The 21,007-nt window shown below is 35.7% G+C and overlaps 1 protein-coding gene and 1 long non-coding RNA gene across 3 annotated transcripts in view; both read left to right on the forward strand.

The window, feature by feature from the left end:
- The window catches only part of LOC107306185, a 39,871-nt gene extending 23,489 nt beyond the window's left edge, over positions 1-16,382 (forward strand). The window contains exon 3 of the long non-coding RNA XR_001552032.2: positions 16,239-16,382. This is a non-coding gene — a long non-coding RNA (uncharacterized LOC107306185). The remainder of the gene's footprint in view (positions 1-16,238) is intronic.
- Positions 1-21,007, forward strand: part of ADAMTSL1 (ADAMTS like 1) — a 382,509-nt gene that overhangs the window by 49,486 nt on the left and 312,016 nt on the right. The window lies entirely within an intron of this gene.

Here is a 21,007-nt window from a genome sequence, read left to right on the forward strand (position 1 = left end):
TGCAAAATTTTAAGTAATACGTTTTCTTGAAATATAAGAAAAGTCCCAGACTAAGATGTGAAGCCAATAGTGAAGATTACTTCTGAGTTTGAAACATGTATTCATAAAGGAAACAGCAGACATCTTGTGTCTGTTTGAAAAAGCTATAAATTCTCATGGGTGCTCTCAGGATAAAAATGTTCTATGCTACAGTTAAATAATGTAATAAAAAACACAGACTTAAACACTCATTGATCCCCAAATTTTCAAGAGATCCTATGAAAATAAAAGTGATATTACACCATATTTTACTGACTGAAAAAACTTTACCTTGGAAAGATAGACTTCCTTCGTGTCCTAGCTACAAATAAACATAAACAAAGGTTTATTTTCTGCAGTATCCAGGCTAAAGAAATGAAGGAGACTTAATAATAATATAAACAACAAAGAAAACTATTCACTTTTAGAACTTTTTAAAAGTCTGATTTTTCTATTGAGGTAACAATATTTATAGAGAGAATTTGTATTGAAATTATGAACTTTTAATTTGTAACAAGGAAAAGCAATGAGGAAAATATCAACAAAGAATCAATTTCTAGTGAACAGTCCCTTAAATTATATTCTCAATATACTTCATTGATCCTATTCTTTTACTAACTGATCTGATTGATGGGAGAGTTACCCATGAGATGGCTTAATTTGACACAAAGATGAACTAGCTGAAGAGTTTGTTTTGAACAACATTCATAGAATCATAGACCCACAGCATCATAGAATCAAAGAAACATAGAATGGCTTGGGCTGGAAAGAACCTTAATGATGATCCAGTTCCAGAACCCTGTCACAGGCAGGATTGCCACCCACTAGGTCATGTTTCCAGGGCCCCATCCATCCTGGCTCTGAATGCTTGCAGGGATGAGGCATCCATAGATTCTCTGGGCAGTGTGTGCCAGTGCCTCACCACCCTGAGATTAATAAAATTCCTCTAATATCTAATCTAAGCCTCTCCTGTTACAGTTTTAAAATATTATCCCTTGTCCTATCACTATTTCTTCATACAAAAGCTTGGTCTCTCTCCTGTTTGTAAGTTCCCTGTAAATGCAAGAATGCTGCAGTGAGGTTTCCCTTGAATCTTCTCCAAGCTAAACAATCCTATCTACCTTAGACTTACTTCGTAGTAGAGGTCCTCCAGTCCTCCGATAATCTTCATGGCCCTGCTCTAGACCTGCTGCAACAGCATCATTCACTGAGATAAAACTTTTGGTGCTAAGTTTTTGCTTAGTTTCCAGTTAGTGCAAAGGCCTGAAGATAGAACTAAGTGAACTGGGAGACAAAACCTATAACAATCGTTTACTGAACGTCTTTACAATTGGTTAGGATAATACTGGTTTTGACTGCAATCTAGTCTTTCTTTTTGCTCACACAAAATTCTTTGAATACCTGGGGAAAAGGAGACACTTCAGTAAATAATTAAAACTTCAACTTTTGCTGTCTGAAAAACAATAAGGTGAAATACAGCAAAAGTAGGATACTACAAAAGTTACATAAAACTAAGAACTGGGAAAGTTGATTACCAGATGATAAAACAAGTTCAAACACTGACAGAAAGCACTTTTAAATACTTGTGACTGTTTTCCAAATCTTTTTATTAATCTTACTGTAAATTTATAATTAGAAAAATAACATTTTTTTCAGCTTGTCTGTTAGTTGCTTGGTAACAGATTTAAAGCCTATGGAAGTTCTGATAGAAGTTCCCAGTGTCTACTGTGAGACTTTCTCAGTTTTGTGTGGTCAAAAGCTCTTTAAATGCATTTTGAGTCATGTAGAAACACAGTATTGATCCATCAGTGAATTCCATGCACGTTCAGCGTTTAATTTGTGTGTGTCAAGGTTCACAGAGGTTTTTGTCAGCATCAGTATATTAAGCATATTAGAAAGAAAGCAGGCAGAATTTCTGAACTTACTTATGTGACTTAGCTGATATGGAAAATAAAGGTTCCTGAAATAACTGAGTTAGTAAACTGTCAGACTGAATCACTGTCCTGCCATGGTTACCAGACCGGTTTGAGTGTTAATATTGCACTGTGGCTTCCCTAAGGATAAATTATCACAGTTCTGAATTTCTTAATCAGTTAAGAATATTCTTCTTGCTCTTCAACTTGGAATTTAGTAAGGAAACCTATTAAAAATAACTTCTTCTTCTTCTTCTTCTTCTTCCTTCTTCCTTCTTCCTTCTTCCTTCCTTCTTCCTTCCTTCTTCCTTCCTTCTTCCTTCCTTCTTCCTTCTTCTTCTTTCTTCCTTCTTCCTTCTTCCTCCTTCTTCCTTCTTCCTCCTTCTTCCTTCTTCCTTCTTCCTTCTTCCTCCTTCTTTCTTCTTCCTTCTTCCTTCTTCCTTCTTTCTTCTTCTTCTATTATATTTTTACCAAAATCAATATGTATTTATTTATCCAGTGAGGAAAAGCAACGTCATATCATTGCAAATTGTTCAGGCATGTAAGGTTGCTATTTAAAATCTAAAACTGTCTGATTTTAAGGTTTGCAATAACCTGTTGGTTTTTAAAAAAATGTTTACCTTAGAACTGTTGTAAATATCTTTAAATGAAGACAGAATGTTTCACTTAATTCTAGGTGTACTTTTTGTCTGGATCAAAAAAAAAAAAAGAAATGGTACGGCCTATTTTTCAAATCAGATCAGTTATTACCCCTTCTTGACTCAGTCTACTGATTTTTCTACCACCTTCATAGTCAGGGAACTTTGTGTATTATACCTGGCTCCCTTTTTTGAAAGAATAAATTATATCTGGAGATGTAAGTTATATTGAAATAGTGTAAACAGTCAGTCTGATAAGATGAATAGTTCAATCTATCACATGTTAATCGATGGTCATGTGAAGAAAAATTTGAACAAAAAATTGCACTTTGACAGCAATTTATTAGGAGAAATGAATTTTTGTGCTTATCTGTCAATTTTATGTAGAGTTAAAATGTAAAGAATTTATATTAAACTTGTCTATCATTTATCACAATTAAAATTGTGATAAATCTATGGTTTATTTATTGGAGTTTAATTTATAGTTTCATTAGGTGTAGAATGAAATTAATGACATATTGCAGACTGTTGAACTTTATGTGGGTGATGTAATCAAATCTGGATCTAGTCTCATGTTTTTCAGCAGAAATGAACATTAGAATCAAATCACAGGATCATAGAATGCCCTGTGTTTAAAAGGACCTCAAAGATTACCTAGTTTCAACTCCCCTGCTATGTGCAGGGAGGGTCACCAACCACTAAACCAGGTTGCCCAGAGCCATATCCAGACTGCCCTTGAATACCTTCAGGGATGGGGCATCCACAACCTCCTTGGACAGCCTTTTCCAGTGCATCACCATCCTCTGTGTGAAAAATTTCTTCCTAATACCTAACATAAACCTCCCCTGTCTTAGTTTAAAACCATTCCCCCTTGTCCTATCACTATCCACCCATGCAAACATTTGTTCCCAATGCTGTTTATACACTTCCTTTTAGTACTGGAAGGACACAGTGAGGTCTCCCCAGAGTCCTCTTCCCTCCTTTCCTCTTCTCTCCTCATCTCCTGTATGATATCTTCAAGAAAAAGGATTACTTATTCTCATTTCAAACTGGACAAGAGATGTTATAGACAATATATTTATGCAAATTTACATTTTTCTTGATGGTAGTCTAATAAATGATTGATTCTAACTTCCTCATACAAATCAAATTTCCAATATGTTGCTCATGAGCTCAGGATCTCTGTCAGTCTGTCTTTCGCTCTACCTATGGTCTGTAAAAAATACTCCTATGAAGTCTTTCACTACAGAATTAGATTGAATGTTTAAAGCACAGCTTTTTCACATTCAACATAATTTTCTTTTCCAGTCAGAAGGAATTATGTTTGCAGAGGCTTAAATATGAGCATAGCATTTGAAATATTATGTATCTTGATGTTATTTGTAAATTAACTACCTAGAAAGCCTATTTGTAAAAGTCCTTGCAGCTGTTGTTTGTTAAGTGTTTCTACTGGAATGCCTAATTAAGCAACCACACCCCTGGAATGCTCACAGTTGCATATGCATGCAATTAAATGGAGTGACAGGCTTATCTTCTCCACACCTGCTGAAAATCATCTGAACAAGCTAGTGATACTCTGTGGATCAATCAAACACAACACTAAATTATGTTTAACATGTGCAGAACTGTAAAGATAGAGCTTATTTCTATTTAAAAAGTCGTTCTTGCAAAGACAAGCAAAACATTAAGGGTATTAGTATTAGGCACGTAGGAGTAGGCATTATTGTAAGATGTTTAGACTGTTGAATGATAGATGCATTTTCAGTTTTAGCATTTGTATCTTTAAGAAGGAAACTGAGTCAAATCTAAATATGGTATTTAAGTAAGTACTAATTGTTATTCTCTCTTTACAAAACAGTCTTAAACTAGAAATCCATGAGTCTGTGTCTGACTTTGTATACTGGGCACTTCAAAGTGCTATTACATATAGAGCAGTTCCTACAAAAATTGCACGTAGGTATATTATTGTGAATGAATTTTACAAAATGGCTCTTTTTGTATTGTGCTATGTTGCAGGCCAAGGTCAGCTATGATAATTATGATGAGCAAGAAAGCTGAATGTGACTTTTGTTACCTAATTCTTAGGTCTTGATAAAAGATAAGTAAAAGTGGTATCCTCAAACATAAGCTGACTATGAACCATGTTCAATTTACCCAGCTTTACACAACTCTGAATAGAGAACACTGTACAATAAATTTCACAGTGCTTATTGAGGAAAAATTTCTAACCTTTAGTACAAACACATACATTTCTGATAAGCACAGATACACTTACTGGTTTATAACCCCTTATACAGTCAAAAACTGCCTCATTAGTCAATCCATTCTATTGGATGTTTTTGTTGTTGTTGTTGCTGTTCTTTGGGGGTTTTTGTGGTTTTTTTTGTTTTGTTTTGTTTTTGTTTACAGCAGCAGCACTATTACTTTGATATGAGTAAGAGGGTGAGAAAACAGAAACTGTCTTTAAAAAGACAGTGTTCAGATAGACTGAAAAAACTGTTCCTTCCTGTACCACTCATATATTACATGACGTCTAATATATGTTATTATATATATATTCTGTTTAACTTGTCCACATGGGGTGGTTTTTTTCAGACTCATGGAGTCCTCAGCTATTGGCCTGCTGGTATATCCATATGACTATCCATCTCTGAAACATATTTTATGTTTGTGACAAGCATTGCATTTATATGGTAAAATTATATATAACAAAGGCCTGAGCATATTGGCCAATGCAAATGATTTTAAGTATTAATGTAAACTTTTCATGTAAAACTACTAAAAAACCTTGCTATCCTCAATCTTTCGGTATAAAAGTTTCTTCAAAGCAGACCAGTTTTACTTCTTTCAATACCTCACTTATTGGCCTTCTGCCCAAGAAATGAGTGAACTAAAGAAGTTGAGAGGTGGGGTCCTAAGTGAAAATGATGCCATTGCAAAACAGGGGATTAAGCCCAGCCAACCAGAACAGTGACAAATATTTCATAGTTGCATCCCATGACAAGAACCAGAAGGCCATTCACTTTAAGGATGTGCAGAGCTGTAGGGGTTCCTCTTGCAATCTTAGGGAAAACTGCATCCTCTGGTCCCGTTTCTTCTCTGTATACCAACAAATGCTATAGTTAATAAAAAGGATGAACTAGAAATCTGTGTGTGGTAGGAGGACCATGATCTCATTGTAATCACAGAGACATACTGGAACAGCTCACGTGACTTGAATGGTGGCATGGATGGCAATGTGCTTTTTAGGAAATGGGGGGCCCGACAAGGCAAAGCAGTGGGGTTGCTCTTCGTGTGAGAGAGCAAATCGAATATATCGAGCTCTGTCTAGAAGAGAATGATGAACAAGTGGATAGCTTAAGGGTGAGAACTAAGAGGCAAGTTGGGTGACAGTCTTGTGGGAGGGAGAAATCTTCTGCAGCAGCTGAAAGTAACCTCACAGTCACAGACACTGGTTCTCACTGCTTCAACCACAATGACATTTACTGGAAAAGCAACACAGTTGGTCACAGACAGTCTGGGAAGTTCCTGTGTGTGCTGATGATAACTTTCCCACGCAGAAATTGAAGAAGCCAGTGAGGAGAGATGTGCTGCTGGAGTTTGTTCTTACAAACAAATAAGGTCAAGGTCTGGTCAGAGCAGGCGTGACTATGGTAAAAATGAGATGGTGGAGATCAGTATCTTACATGGAATAAATAAGGCAGTAAGTAAGATTGCAACCCTGGACTTCACAAGAGCTAACTTTGGCCTCTTCAAAGAACTACTTGGAGGTATCCCACGGTTTAGAGTTCTGAAAGTTTTCGGAACCCAAGAGAGATGGCTAACACTCAAGCACCACTTCCACTAAGCTTAAGATTGGTTCATCCATACAAGAAAGAAATCAACTAAAGGTGATAGGAAACAATGGAAGAGCAAGGAGCCCATGGAAAAACATAAATGGAAGAAGAAAGTTTATGCAATGTGGAAAAAGCATCCTGGAAGGAATATAGAAACATTATCAGGGAATGAGGACTGACTCACTGGTAGAGCCCACAGGACTGTGATAGTTGGTGCAGAGTCCAGTTGGATGCCTGCAACTTGTGTCTTCCCAGACAGGCTGGAGAGTATTGGGTGGGAGGAGCCTAATGAGGTTCAACAAGATCAAGTGTAGAGTCCTGAATCTGGAAGCAGTAAAGGTAAGAGGTTGACCTGGAACTCTACCAGGCTTTGCCTGTAGGCAACAGGTTGGCCATGAGCCCACAGCATGTCCTTGTTGCCAAGAAGTCCAGTGGTATCCTGACATGCATTAAAAAGAGCGTGGCCAGGTATTCTGTCTGGGAAAAGGGCTGTATTTCAGTATTGAATAATACATGATTAAAAATAGCAGATAAAATTTCAAGAAGGAATTGCCTTTCTGAGAAGAGTCTCAGAGAATTTCCCTAGATTTTCAATTCAATTACTTGTATCTTAATCTTCCTTTTCTTGAAATAAATCTATGCAATGCATTTGGCCAGGTAGCCACTGTGTGAGAAGCATAGAAGGCAGAGTTAGAACCCTTTTTATAGTATGTATTGTCTTAGAAAACACATTTGAAAGCATATATGCTCAGCAGGGCTTGACTAACATGAGGTCCACCCACCAGCAATGTTTTGTCCTCTGTCTACAGCAAATGCAAAGCAAGATGCAATTTCAAGAGGGTGCAAAATCCTATTCCTTCAGTCCTCTCTCTGTTTGCTCTTTCAGCCTCTAGAAAAGAGATACAAAATGTGCCAAAGAATGTGCCTGATAACTTCTCTTCAGAGGCTACTTACAGATTTTCTGCACATGTATATTTCTATCCCCTTTTCATGCCCACCAACACTGCCTGTCTCCATCTCCTGCTTGAGCAAAACATTCAAGAGGTTTTTTACCCACTACTTGGTAGTCTACATGGTACTATCTGTTTTAGCCTGGCCTTGCTCTACTTTAACCATGTGACTCTGTCAGCACTGCTGAAATGCACAACCCAACACCTCACTGTGCTCACATCCACTGTTTGGTCTCCAGAAATATTCAGAAGTGTTGGTGAATGTCAGTGGATAACATTTTTTTCGGCATGGAAGAGTTCAATTCCACACCTTTGCTTCATATGCACTTCAATGTCAGATGCTATTGGGTCAGACTGCCCCTCTGCTGCTTTGTGACACACTGCAATGAATTGTAATGGTATATTGGTGAGAAGGTTCAATCTCTACTGTCATACCACCAGCATCCACCTCTGATGTTGTGGGCCATTGTAATAAAACAGGAGATACTACTTTTCAGAGCAGTCCTTGTATCTTGACACTCAACTACGTGCTTTGTTATTAAATATTTTTCTTAGGATAAATTATAGTTTCAGAATTCATTGCATTTGTCTAAGAAAAACAAAATTCTATCTCAAATACGAGGAGATTAAATTCAAAAATGTTGAATTTGAGCGTTAAGATCAAATTCTCTTGAGTTACATGGTGTTTAAATCCTCCATGGAGAAGCACAGCATGATAAGATACTGTAGGCCTCTTCCATTTCTATAACTCTAAAAGGATCTTTTAACTATCAGATTTTGTCTGTGCAACCCTCATGAATTTTTTCTTAGAGGGCTCTGGAAACCTTCACATCTGCAGGAATAGTGTGAACCTCTGGAAAAAATTAAAAGTGGGAGGTTGAGATGTAATGAGATGCTGATGATTGTGAGAAAATTTATTCTCTGTGGAGAGCCTTCGAGGCTTGTAGTGGGAGTTCCAAAGTCGTTTCCTTTTTAATGGACTGGGGCAAGTAACTGACTCCCTTCTTTACACCCAAGTGAGTGCACGTGATCTGACCCACACTCGTCTACCAGTTTGGGAAGAAGTGAATTTGTGAATTGAGAGATTGACTTAAGTATGTTTTTTCAGCTTTACAAAATCACAGCTTTTTGCACACTCTGCAAGGTGTGCAAAATAAAAGACTAAAGAAGGATACTAACTTGGTCTGCTGGAGGTTTAATCGGTGACAAAAGAATCTTGGTTAAAATGAGTACAGAACTTCAAAAGATTATGACACTAGAGGAATCCTGTGATTTAACATCTATCCCCACTATTGACATCAGAGAAATAATAATATACCTCTCTTTTGTTATTGTTAGGGCTTGTTTTTTTTTTGTTTTTTTTTTGTTTTTCTCGAATAAATATGCTAATACTTTATTTCAAGTTTTTAAACTTTTAAGTAGCATACAGATTCCTCTTTCTGTCTTACCTTGCAGTTGTTTAGGTGAAACTCATACTCTGTAGTGATCTGTATAGTGATTAGCTCATCTGCTACAGCTTTTTCACTAGGACTGGTACTGCATCCCACCAAGACAGTCTAGTCAGAATGCTTTGGGCCACCAACAGATCAAGGAGTTGCCAAAGTAAATGCTTTCCAGCAAGATTTCACGCTCATGCCTAATGAAATAGATATTTTTCTAACTGTTGCTTTAGAACTTAGATTTTCTTCAAGGTTTGTATTGAAAATATTTCATGATCTGCTGACATATTCATATGGTGATTTTCAAAAGAGATTTTGTTTACAAAATGATCTTGGCAAAAAATGGAATATCTGGCAAGAAGAACAAGCCTCTAAACAGGCAAAATTAGGGCTGAATCATAACTGACATTAGCTTTGCAGGTGAGCCATTTTAAAATCTGACCAATATGGTTTTTGCTGGTGTTTTTGAGAGCACATAAGTGATATATGAAAGACAGATTTTTAACTCTTAATGGGTGTGGCTGACCATAGAGACTACAAGAATGTCATGGAGAAAATCCTTGTATTTTAAAAAAAGTATTACTGAATATGATGCTAAATATTATGAGCACTAGTATTTTTTTGTTGGTGTATTTCATTGAAGTGCAATATCCATAAGTGCACAATGTGATGCGGATTAGAAATACAGATAATTTTTAGATGATTATTTAGGACAGAAGTTTCAATCCCAAACTGTGCAATTTTGGCTGTTATGAATTTTATTATATTTTGTAAAGTAAGTTTGCTGACTCAATGCAATTTAGAGTCATTTCTGTGGTACAGTGGAAATTTATAAGTTTCATCTAATGTAACTGAACAACTGGTAGGCCTAAAATCTTAATTATATACATATAAATATGTATATTTATACATATAAAATGTATATTTATACATATTTATATACATTCATGTATTAAGATATTAGATATATAATGTAATGACTTTGCTAGAGCCATTGCCACATGTCTTGACTTATATTCTCCCAACATCCAATCATATAGGACTATCATTGTAACTTCAGCATGCTTTGAACAGGGGTATATATTCTCCAGTCCAAGAATGTATTACTGCAGAATATTTCTGAGCTATTGTACTTGTGACTTACTTTCACTTAGGTTGGTAATATAACACCAAAGGTGAAAATAATCTGTTTACTAAAATATTTATTACCTTTCTTAGGGTATGTTCTCACAGTCTATAGACTGTCCAAATTAAAAAGGCACTACACTAAATAAAGGATGTAGTCCGGTAACTAGCCTCCTGAGCAATGTCTTGAATCCTCTGTTATTGTACGTGATCATATTTCTTGCACTCACTCCTGTGTTTTATACAGAGGACAACATACTTTAGCTTGGTTAAAGCATGTAAGCTAGAAAAATAAAATTACTTTAGGGAAATATTTCATCTTCACTCATTTCAGTGTTCAGTTTAACTAATAATGCTGCATTCTCCCTTGCCTGAATGCGTTCCCTGTAGTAGGCTGCAGTCTGTTATTTCTATAGAATATTATATATTGAGTCAGTCAGGAGAGAAACTAAAGTTTGTAATGAAAGATCTTGATCTATTTTTGGCAGGTCCACAAAATGAACATAGTTTATTGAAACTCAGTCTCTCTGGATGCAATAATCTGAGTTTTTCTGGTTATGCCATTTTTTATCCTTGCAGATTTCTTAGATCTAGAACAATCTCTTGGTTCTGATATGCATGCCAGGTGATGGTTCAGTGATACTTAAGTAACCCCCACATAAACAATAAATTGCAAAAAAAAAAAAATGTTGGAGCAAATTAAAATATTTATTTACAAATCAGTGACTAGGGGGAAAGTTCTCTATTCATCCTTTCATCTGATGAAAGAGACACAGGAGGACAAAATAGCCTAGTCATCCCTAGCAGTTTTTGGAGTACTCCAGGGAGAATGATGCTGTGTAAATGAGTTACTGTTCCCTTAAGTAAAGCAATAAGAATTGAATAAATTGCTCTCTTAAAAACTACTTGTAGATCTTACCTTGTCCAAAAGAGAAGTGACTTGCTGTAAGTTCAAAAATGAATGTGTATTGATAGAATTTATGACATTGTATGAGTTTCCTTTACTGAATATTTTTAAAATTTTGGATGTTCAGTAAAAAAGAAGATGTCTAACACTTGATCAAAATTGTATTTTACGTTGTTGGAAACTCCTTAGCAAATTTCACCCTGCTTAAAGACATAAGAAGTTTCTACTTCTTTTTTTTCTCTCTCTCTCTTTTTCTTTCTTTCTTTTTTCTTTTTTTTTTTTTTTTTTTCTCTCTCTTTTTTTTTTTTTTTCCAAATTCAACACAGGTTCTGGTTATTCTTGAAGCCTTATTTACTTTTTGCATTACTTCAGTGGTATTTTAAACTGATACCAAGGTAATAACGTATACTCTGAGTCTTGGCTTGAGTTCTGAAGTCCTGGAAATCATCCAGACATTCTCATTCAGCAGTATCTTGGAACAAGAAGATGGCACCAAAATATCAATGCAGAAAGAGCTCAAAGAACACTGTTTTAATCTTATTGATATCAAAGAATTTACAAATCAAGTTTTGTTAGTTTGGTTTTGTTTTGTGTAAGCATCTCATCAACAAAGAATGATGGGAAATTAGGGATACACGAAATTATCATGAAATCATTTAGTAGCGTACGTATAACAGGTTTTAGGTTCAATACATTTCATAGCAAACAGGTGTGTCTGTTACAGAAACAACATTCCTACATATAATACTAATTGAAACTCATGTTTCTGGGTGTTTAAGAGCATTGTCAAGGATTAGGCTGGAATGAAGCCCAGACTAACCTTTCTCTCTTTAATAGGTACATGTAAAAGCTGTTCCAGTTTCATGAAAGAGCTGAATTTATTCGTTTTAATAACTTGATGAAGTATTATATTTATGCTCATGTATAAAGCAAAATAAGTCTAAGTAAATAATTCCTGTTCTTTTCTTTTTCTTCAAGTGCAAATCTTAAATCCAACTCAAGCGCAACAACCCTTTTTTAAAATATAAATGTAATCTCTTGCTTTGGAAAATAATTTTCATTTTACATATGAAAAATGAATGTAGATCAGGAAGATTTTACATTGGCCAGTGCATATATTTATAGTGGTATTTAAGATATGTATTTTTTAAATAATAATAGCAAATCAATTTTCATTATGTAAAACACATTGTAGAGGAAGTATTGCATGAGCAATACTCAGTTGTCCTTTCTCACGGTTAAGAGAACAGATTTCTTTTGTAAAAGTGAGGAAAATTAGAACTAATGTAGAAACAATTACGTGGCAATATAGTCTAATGGATCTACTTTGAAGTGAGTATTCTTATATTTTCTCCTATAATAAATGCCCAAAAATGCTTTTTATACTTAACAACAACAAAACAAAAAAAACAAGACACAATTAAAAGTAAAGTCAGTAAACTGAGATTTTTAAATTGAGAAGCAGTCAACTAAGAAGGAAACACTCAACTAAAAACAGAAATTCCCAGATGTCTTATAAAGGCAGTTCTTTCTCTGCTTCAGTCCTTACAAGTCTCACTTGGTTCTGCCCAACTCGGTGGTAATTTGTGCAAATTCTTATGCATTTTGCCTTGACACTAAGAACTTGTGTCTTTCTCAAACTTTTCTATTTGTGCACAAAGTGGAACACAGGAAGTACCGTGTAAACACCAGGAAGTATTTTACTGTGTGGCTAATGGACCATTGGCACAATTTGCCCAGGGTGGTTTTGGAGTCCCATTCATGGACATCTTCAAAAGCCATCTGAATGTGCTCCTGGGCAGTCACTATGCATGGGCCTGCTTGAATAGAGGTCGGACAAGATGGGCACCAGACGTCTCTTCCAACTCTAGCTATATCATGATTCTACATTCTCCCCATACCAAGAAATCACCTTTGTGTGTGTTTGTTTTTTCCTTTCACACTGGAGGGAAATGTTTTTGTTTGTAATACTGTAAACTTAGAAACTGTTTCCAGTTGATATGATCAATATGTGAGTATTCGGTGCCTTTTTTCTTCAGCCTTCTCCAGCATCATCTGCTTGATCCACCTAATTACCTTTTGTAAAGATAGAAAAGTTGGATACTTGAATAATGGAAGGGCAATAGTTGCCATTTACCAAGCTTCTAGCAAAGCTTTTAACGCTGTCTCCTGAAATACTTCTGTATGCTTTTAAGGACAAGGAAGCTTGGGTAGGTGAATGATTGGATGGTCATGTTGAGAAGGTCCTACCCTGGCTGGATCTTGTTCAGCAGGGTATTTATTGGAACTCATTCTGTTTGACATGTCCTCTTAGTAATACTGAGGAGGACATGGAGGATGTGCAAATCGAGCTTGTAAACATAGCCAAACTATGGTGAACAGTATCATAGTATCATAGTCTCGTGCAGGTTGGAAGGGACCTTAGAGATCATTGAGTCCAACCCCCTGGGATTCGAGCCTCCTGTGTAGCAGAGTGGCACTTCTACCACTTGCACCACAGGGGGGATTTGAACCCAGGGCCTGCGGTGTTGCAATGCGGCATTCCTACCACTTGCGCCACCAGGGCAAGTCCTTAATATTTAGAAAATTATATGTGGTAATCTAGGATATTTCTCTTAATTTTTGAAAAATGTACACATATAGAACAGAAAATAGCAGTATTTGTGAGCTCAGGATGCCATTCATTTCTGAAATCCTTCTGGATCCAGGGATATCGGATAATATATAAACAACAAAAATAAATAATTTTACTATATATAAAACACATTACATTCAGCTCAGTGTATTTATCTTGGCCTCATCCACTCAGTTTATGAATTTGTGACCTATAGCCATCATAAAAGAAAATTAGAAAATGCAAATTCTTTCTCTGGTGTTTGTTGTTGTTGTTCATTTGTTTTTGTTTGTTTGTTTGTTGTTTTCTTTTTGTTTTCTGTTTTGCCTGGTTCATTTTTACCTTCTTTTTTCATTTCTTTTTTCTTTTCCTCTTTTCCCTTTCTTCTTAACTTCTTTTGTCACTAAAGTGTAAAGCAGTGATATGCTTTTGCTGATGCTTCAGTCAAGTAGTTCCTGAGGAAACCTGCTTAGCTGCTCCAGATTATAGTTGAATATTTTTTCATTTTAGATACACTAAAATTAAGTTGATTTTTGAAGAAATGGGTCTGTAGTTTCTAGTAACTTGAGAAAACCCATAAAACTGGAAAAACTTTAAACATTACTTTACTTTGGTGTTATAATGTTATCATTTACTGCTCTTACTGGATCTAGAATGAAGCAGAAAAAAGAGGTTATCAAACTAGATAGAAACTGTTATTGAGGGGAATAAAGATAGATCAAAACTCTTTCTTTACAGAGAATGGGAATGTACATAGGAAATTTAGGGCACAGTGTTAATATATATATACATATATATATATATATTGCTGAAGAATGTTTAGCAATAAACAGTCTCTTGCTAGTAACTTTCCAAGGACAGTTGTCTAACATTAACCTACCTTGTTTTAACATTCAGTTAACAGACACATGGCTGTTGGACAGGGTCCCGTTGTTAGGAACACCCTAAATGAAATGCCCCTCATTACTCATGATCCAAGTGGTATGTATAAAAAAGCAAAGCAGCCAACTCTGAATCCATGATCGCCTTTAATGGGGTTGAAGGGGAATGCTCTGGAGCCACAGAAGTTGAAAACAGAGACAAACATAGAAACAGCATGGTCAGGGGCTGTTTTAATCACATAATGGGGACGTGATGATCTTATCCAGCTACATTCAATAGATGGTTTTCTCCTGAAAACTGAACATATTTTAATGTGCAATAGTTTCAGGTTCAAATGATTTGGACTGCTTTCAAGTGAAAAATCAAATGCCTTACTTTTGTTCTAGCATATTTATTATCCAGATAAATTGAAGAGTTGAACAGCAAATTACTGCAGGCTGCATTCTAATATAGTACAAACTATGCTAATAGGGAGAACTGCAGAAGTTGGCACTACAGTTTTTGGGGGCTAATGTCTGCATCCTGCACATCGAATTTTAGACAGCACAGATTTAGAAAGAGATGATCAACAGCCTTGCAAAGAATAGAAGAAAAGAATAGTCATTGTCTGCTGCTTAGATACTGATTTCAAAAAACAAAAGCAAAATATCTTTCAAAGTCTTGAATTCATTCTACTTTTATTTTGTGTTAGTACTAGTGAGAACATGTATTAAGGGTATTATATCTTTAGCAGTGCCTTTTTTTGGTAACCGATAACTCATAATTCTGATGTGAGCTGATTACAAACAATGTCATTGTTACCACTCAACACTACCTGTTTTTACTGAGAAAAAAGTATGGTTAGGTTGTGGTTAGACTAGATGATCTCTAAAGTCTTTTCCAACTGGAATAATCAATGGTTGTGTGATTCTATGATTTAAATTCCTTTGCTATTACTTACTAGAGATCTGAATCTGAATTTCTCATATAATCACTATGAATTAGTGAAATATTGAATGTATAGTTAACATGTGCATATATATCTTTGCTGCCCTATTAATAACTATGCTATGAGCTTAAAAAGAAAGAAATCTAACTAAAAGAAAAAACTAAAAGAAACTAACACAACTAGGGCTTTCTGCTTCAGAGAAAGATATCTATCCTATCTCTTTTCCAAGTAGCTACTAACACCAACTGTTTTAGATTACCAACTGGACCACAGCTTCCTTCTGTCATAATATAGCTGTTTGTATGTTCTGATGTGAATGTTCTTTGTGAAGGAGAATGTCAGCTTTCATAAGTTACTTGTTATTTATTTGGATTGCTAATTTTCTACTCATGTAATTTTAACTGACTCAAAGCTGAAATGAGATACAATATTATCAGTGAGATAAGTGGTCCAGATGTCTCCAGACTCTCGCCTAGGAGATGGCATATTTTGTTCTGTAAGTTAGCCTTCTGACAAAGTAGAAACAATAAACATTAGAATGAAATGCGGCTTTACATCTCAGTTCTCACTAGGTTGAAGATGATCTTCAGAGTACAAACTGTGTTTAAGCAACTCTGATTGCTTCTACATACAGCCATTAAAAGGAACTTCAGGAGCCTTTCTTCTGAAGATTTACATTCTCTTCCACTATATACCTAATCGCGATTTGCCGTATAGCACAGAGCATTGTATAGAGTTATTTCCAGCACAGTAAATAGCTTTGTCTTCATCTGATTATTGAGCTGAGGTATTAAGAATATTGAGGTATTGACAGTTCTGTAAAATGGCAGCACCCTGTGAAAGTTTTCTTGAACTTTGCATTATTTAGTACTAGAAGAAACTCTTATTCTCAATTGCTCTATTATCACTCCTATTAATTGTCAGTGCAAGTTTTGAAGATGAGGACTGCTTCATCCTGCACTGCTTTTACATCCTTGTTTGATTTCAGTGCACTGGAGCTTCTCAGCCATGACTCAGGGCATCTGAATATATATTTTGGATTCTTTGCTCATCTTCATGAGAAGTACAAGATGGAGACAGAGAAGACCCTGGCAAGAACGAACATGTTGTTGTAGAAAACTAAGAATGATTCTTTTGGTAATGTATTAATAAATAAGGATAATATATATTCTATGCTACTTCATTAGTATTTACCCAACATGCTGCTGATTGTTACTGCTAACTGATGAAACTATTTGGAGAGCCTTGACAAAGTGGAACACTACAGCTTTCAAACACCTGAGTGACTGCCACATTGAAAGCTAATAACCACATTTCTTCAGGAGATATTTTTTAAAGTATGAACCCATACTTTGGATCTACAAAATGACTTGTTTTAATGACAATTAAATATCTCGTATTTGTTTATAGGTTATTTTTTTCTGTAAAGTCTGGACTCTTACCTTCTCTTTGAGATAGCTTGAAGGTGCAAAAGGGTATATCTGCATAACTGGTGATAGGTGTTGCAACTATTATGGTTACACAACTGTCATAGTTGGGCTCAGCTGTAGTTGCTGTTCTACGTTTCCCTCAGTTGGCCTGCAGTATCTACTGAATTTTAAATATGTGAAGACCATGCTGATCTGATAAAACTACATGAAGAAGTAAAATAAGGGTTCGACTAAATTTAAAACCTAAAAAGGACATTTTAGTGTGCCACTCACAGAAGAGGGCTAAAATCTTCCCAAACGTTCTGACATTTAGGCAAGGGAGTCTGTCTCTCTCATACTTGCACAATTTCAACGAGCAATTAAATCCACCTGATTGGATGTTGCACTTTTAATTCATAAACCTGGCAGGGGGAAGATATAGGGGAGCAGAGCATGAAGCAAAGAGCCCCTATTGCTTTGGAGTTTGTTACAGTTGTGTTTTGAAAAAGATGTTGGGAGTTCCCAAAAAGGAAGGTTGGTTTTTATTGTTTGGTAATACCTCTGTTGCCAGACAAGGGGGCAGGGCTGGTCTTCCAACTGTCTGTCATTCTCACAGAATGTGGGGAGTGGAGACTTGAGGAGTGCAAAATGAAATTTCATTGTGTAACTAGGGACTCACTGTTAACACTGTCAAACATATGGCACAGCTGTGCATTTTTTGTGCCAGGCCTGGTGTGCTAGTGGGAAAGCTTGCAAAGCCAAGCAAGCCATTTCAGCCTATGGACTTGTTAGTACAGAGAAGCAGATGATAAAACAATTTTATTTAAAAGCTTACGAAAATAGCCCTGTGATTTATTACCTCAGCCACCAGATGTACTATACTATACTGTACTACATCATTGAGACAGCATTCTCTGGTGTAATAAAGATATAAAATATGTGTGGGTGTGCAGGGGAGAAAAGACTAGGGGAAATGAGGGCAAGTTGAACAAACTGTTGGAAATTTGTTGGTGGTTCTTTTTTCTCTTATTGCAGAGTGCAAAATCGTAGCATGCTCCATGACCAAAGGGCTCTTAAAAGTAATGATGGACTCAGAAGAACTGATTTTTGCCACAGTTTGAATTCCTAGCAAGCCATTCCCTGTGCACAGAAAGATGGTTTAGATTTTGTCATTCTTTTTTAGGGAGTCATTGCTGTCAGTGCTGGGAAGGTTAGTGACCTAGGGATTGGGTGTGGAGAGGGGAGAGGTTCGAGCTACTTTGGCAGACTTCAGATCATTAACAGGAAGGAGCCAGAAGGAAACGTGATGTTTCTGGACCTCTGTTCAATACTCTGAGAACAACAAGAAGAAAGCAGGCACAAATGGATGTGCCAAACATGGAATACACACTTTGCTCCCTCAGACCAGGAGGTTTTTTTATGACCTCTTAGCCTCAACTTGAGGAATCCACCAAAGCTGTCTGCAAAAGGCATCAAACAACTTTACAGTTGTATTGCCAGCACATAAAGATAAGCATAAAACTGTAAGTGTTGAAATTCTAACTTTTCATCTGGCCTAACAATATTAAAATCCATAGAAGAAATGAGTATTGTTATTTCCTGATATTTGCAGTTTGAAAATTAATTTCATTTTTACTTTCATTATGTTAACTTTAGGCCATTACTGTATGTAAGGTCTTCTTTTACATGGCTGGAAAGAGTATGTGGCATGAAAAGATGGTAGCTTTTTCTATGTACAGATAAGTAGTAATTTCATTCTATTTATATCACAAAAGACAATTATGTTAAAAAAAATACAATAAAAGAGGAAAGGGAGGAGGAATTTGCTCAAAAAACTCATTTAGAAAAAAACAGATTTAATTTCTTTTTGTATGCTTACAGTATGTCCAATTCGATTCTAAAATATTTTTGTCATTATGAAATGACACCTTGTTCACATAAGTCATGTTCAGTTTGGTAAAGGAAGAATATGTCTTACTTATTAAATGAATTGAAATAATTTTCTTCGAATCAGGGAAATGGGAAAATCTGTTCATCACCAAGTCACCTCTCTATTGTAACAACCTAATGACTTCATGGTATTGATGTGGGTCTAAGCTTTAAGGAAATTTTCTAGAACATTTTGGCAAATAAATTTTTTGCAAACTAACTGCTGAAAATACAGGCCCTTGAACTTTCCCAGTCCTGTTACATTACGCATGGAGGAGTGACAATTGATTTGTCTCCTGGGAACCTATGATGTGGGCAGTCTTGCATGTTGCAGTATTAATTACAAGGCAGTAATGTGCTGAGTGGTTGAACTTCAGTTTTTTCACATGAGACTTGTTAGGTCTGAAAATTGATGAAAACTCCTATAGAGCAGGGGACACATTTGTTTCTGATGACAGAAAGACATGAGGTGATAGAAGGCTGTTGAATAGATGAGAGACAAAAATGAGGAGAGGACGAAGCAAGACTCTGGGATGAAACTGTCATCTATCTTCTCTAAGTAAAGTATTTAATCAATGAGAAAGGATCTTGGATCTGGGACTTCTCTTTTCCACAGAACTGTTTTATATACAGTGTTATTGGCTTTAGTGAGCTAAGAATTAATCAGAAGTTTAGTTCTCTGAAAAGTTTGTAGATAACTACAGCAAAATGTATTTTTAAAGCTTTAATGAAATTGAATTACATTCTTTAGTCAGATCTAGTTTTTGCCACAGGGTGCTTGCAAATTGGACTGGGAGACAGCAGCTGTCCCAGAGTAAAAATATCAGAAACGTTAAATGAAAACAAACCTGATACTTTTACAAAGCATTTATGAAGTTCATGGTTTTTAAGTTTTCATGGGACTGATGTAAAGCTCCTGGGCTTTGATGGTTTCCGAGGATAAGAAATATCCAATTTAAATATATATATATTTTTTTTTTCCCATTTTTTTCCTGCAAAGTCTGTGGTTCTGTATTAGCTCCATTCTCAATACGATCAAAAGTTATCATAAATATGGCTCAGTATTGTGACTGTTGTGGAACAGGATGCCTGAGTGATTTTTATTTCATACTACCCACTGCCATTTCTTTTCCCTCCCGCTGTTTCTCATGGTCATGTAATGCTTCCCTGTGTTGAAGATACATTATCAACACATTTTACTTTTAGTATCATGATTGAAAGTAAAATATTGAATTTAAGGCTGTTAGAAGTCAACCATTCTTGTTCTATCCTATCCTGTTCTAAATCTGCTCTTTTTAAACTAATTGTTATGGTAGAATTATTAAATGCTGGACATTAAGTGAAAAATACCACTTTGTTCTAATCTTCACATGCAACTTCTTTTCTGTTTCTTCCCTCTTCACATTCCTTTACAACTTGAATACTGTTTAATTACATTTCAACATTTTGTCAGTTATTTTTATGCATTCTCACTTCATAATATTCCATCCTATGCTTTTGCCCATGTGGACAATGTAACTAATTTTGTTTAAAATGTACATAACATATTTGTTCTTCTAGGCTGAAATTTGTTGTCTTTGAGCTTATAGCATTTCCCACATTTTTCCCATCTCATCTCTTTTATTATTTTCTTCCTAAGTGTCTAATCCAGTTTGAATTTCAGTGAATCTTGCTTTTACTCACCGCTCTAACTCCTAGCTATTTTTGAAGTTCAATCTCTTTTATTTTCCTTTTCAGTTTTATAAATAAGTGTGCATATCATCATCGATGTCAATTCGTGTACATTATTTCTGTGTGTTTTATGTACTTGAGGTTTGTGTTCTGAGTAGGATTTGGATGTACTCTTGACTTGTACCATTTAACACCCCGAACTTTAGTTTGTCTGAATTTACTTACCAGTGTTTTTAATTCTCCACAGATTTTTTATTTTGTTTATTTATTTGTTTATTTGCTATAAAACCTATGTTATCATTTTTTACTTTTCCATCTGTTTGTTTAAATAAATAAACATGCAGGGACTTAATCCAGACATATTTTCCATTATTTGATTTCTTTCTTGTCAAATTAGGTCTGTAATAGCCTCTTTTCTGTTAGATGATTGAAAGATTCATTAGGAATTCTCACTAATATTGCACCTAGAATTACGTGTCAGTTTCACCATTAGTAGTCCTCTGTTTTCCAGTCTATGCTTGGGATATTTATTTTCCATAATGACACAGTTCTTACCAGTAGTTTCCCCTCTAACAGTAGAATCATTCAGGTTTGAGGGGACCTCTTTAAGTCATATAGTCCAACCCAGCTGCTTCAAGAAGTGTCAGCTAAATGAAGTTGCTCTGAATAGTGAGCAGATTTTAAAATCTCCACAAACATAGACTACACAGTGTCTCTGGGTAACCAGTTCTGGTCCAGGATAAATTAC

This window comes from Coturnix japonica, chromosome Z, assembly GCF_001577835.2.
Source record: "Coturnix japonica isolate 7356 chromosome Z, Coturnix japonica 2.1, whole genome shotgun sequence".
NCBI lineage: Eukaryota > Metazoa > Chordata > Aves > Galliformes > Phasianidae > Coturnix > Coturnix japonica.